We start from the raw sequence: 2,229 nt of genomic DNA on the forward strand, positions 1-2,229 counted from the left end.
TTGGCTTCTCTTAGAGTCAAAAAGACATGCCTTTCTTCCTGGGTCCTTTGCATCTGCCTGCAGTGCTCATACTCTTCACTTGGTTGACTCATTCTTACTCTTGTAGTCTTACCTTGAAAGTCACCTCCTTAGAGAGGTCCTCCCTGACCACCTCATAATTACAATGCACTCTCCCCATATTCTCTATTTCAGCACTTTGCCTATTTCCTATATAGCACTCATGACAATTTGCAAGTTGGGGTTTTCTTGAGGAACCCCTTTTTGCCTTTCTCTCACTAGTATAAAAAAGCTCCATGGCATTGGAAATTCATCTCTTGCCTGTGTTACTCACTGGCATATCCAGAGCACCGTCATGAGAGACTGAGTGTAGGGAGACCAGTCAGGGAACCGCAGTAATCATTCAAGTGAGAAGTACTGGTGGTCTGGGCCTAGGCTAATAGTGGTGCACTCATTTAGGGATATTTTTAAAACAGGCAAAACAGGTCTTGATAATTGATTGGATGGTGGGAAAGAGAAAGGTCAAGAGTCTCCAGACTTCAGGGACTCTCAGAGTTCTAGGTGTCCAAAAGGATTAGAAAAAAAAATCAGCTGTTACTAATGGAAATCATATAATAAGCAGTTTCAGAAAAATTGTTCCACAGCTATTATAAGGGTTTTAAAGCAATTATTAATAGTAAAACTGAAATAATAGGTAGTAAGCAGAAAAAAGAGCACTGATTTATAGCCTGCAGAAGGATTTCAAAGTGTTGCAATAAAAAGCAAGTGATAAATCATTTTTAGAAGTATAGCAATCCCTTGTTTGAGACTGCTCAACTGTAATGATAATTCTTCAGTTACAGAATAGTATAAAAGTAGGTGTAAGGTGGGCTTTTTTGTTTGTTTGTTTGTTTTTTGGTGTGTGGGGTTTTCCTGTAAAATCCAGGAGAACTGCTGGACAAATTCTAGAAGAGCTGTAACTGGTATAAGATTTAAGTAACATCAAATCAGCAGACTTTAGTAAGATTTTAGAATAATGCTAATCAATATGCTATATGTACATATTTATAACTATAGATACCAACAAAAATGTCTTCTATGATTTTTGCAATGCTTGGAAAAAGAAGTCATAGTACAAGACACTTTCTATATACATTATGTTGATTACTGCACCCTCTTTGCAAAGTGAAATTTATTGATTTTATTTTAAAATTGCAGGGACTGACCTCATAGAGGCCAAATGACTTGTCCAAGGTCAATACAGTTAATTAATCACTGGACAGGTCTTAAAGTAGAGAAGAAACTAGAACCTCCATTTTACAGATCAGAAAAGTGCTCCAGAAACACTTGCCTGTGGCCATGGGGTTTGAAATTGGTGGAAGCAGAACTAGGAAACAGCTTACCCCTTCAGTCTACTTTTTCCTCTGTGGGTCAGTATGGTGCAATAAAGCCCTGTCACATTTGGGTTTGGGAGGCTCTTTGGAGGCAGATCAGGGACAAGTGTCATCTCTATGCATAGGGCTCACTCTCTGCTGCTGAGTTCTCCTGGTGCCCTGTTTTCTTTCTGTGCTTCTTTCTCCTTAGGGTCCCCAGATACTACTGGCGGTGTTTCCATGGACTGGTGAAGCAATAGAGGAGAGGAGTCCAGTCCACATGCTACCTGTGTGACACTGCTGGTCTCCCCATCACTCTCATGGCCCACATAGACTCTTGAGTTAGGGCCCTTTCCTCAGTGATAGCAGCTCCTGACAATTGACTCATACAAACAGTATGAATCAATTGAAGAAACAGTGCTTCCTCCTAGAAATTTCCAAGAAAGAGAGAAAGAGAAAGGGAATCTGATGGGCCCAGTTCATCTTTTCAAGCTAGGGCACATCATAGGGCACTGGCCTATGGGTTGGCCTCCCTTGCTTCAGGTACCACTCCTGGTCCATCAGCTGTAAGGATATCACAGTATTTACAAAGGGCTGATCGACATAGGGCAGGGCTACAGAGAGGGCAGTTCTCCCAAAGTGGGATGTGGGCATGGCAGGTATTTTGTTGTTTGTTTTTGTTTTTTGAGATGGAGTCTCTCTCTGTCGCCCAGGCTGGAGTGTGGAGTGCAGTGGTACGATCTCGGCTCACTGCAGCTTCTGCCTCCTGGGTTCAAGTGACTCTCCTGCCACAACCTCCTGAGTAGCTGGGATTACAGGCACGTGCCACCACACCTGGCTAATTTTTGTAATTTTAGTAGAGATGGGGTTTTGCCATGTT

At 42.1% G+C, this 2,229-nt stretch overlaps 1 non-coding gene across 1 annotated transcript; it reads right to left on the reverse strand.

Annotated features, from left to right (window-relative positions):
- Window positions 1-900: 900 nt before the first annotated feature.
- On the reverse strand, window positions 901-961 carry LOC117071717. The gene has a single exon (XR_004432466.1). It is a non-coding gene; the product is annotated as a U7 small nuclear RNA (small nuclear RNA).
- Window positions 962-2,229: the final 1,268 nt, after the last annotated feature.

Source organism: Trachypithecus francoisi, unplaced genomic scaffold (assembly GCF_009764315.1).
Source record: "Trachypithecus francoisi isolate TF-2019V2 unplaced genomic scaffold, Tfra_2.0 Lachesis_group3, whole genome shotgun sequence".
NCBI classification, from domain to species: domain Eukaryota; kingdom Metazoa; phylum Chordata; class Mammalia; order Primates; family Cercopithecidae; genus Trachypithecus; species Trachypithecus francoisi.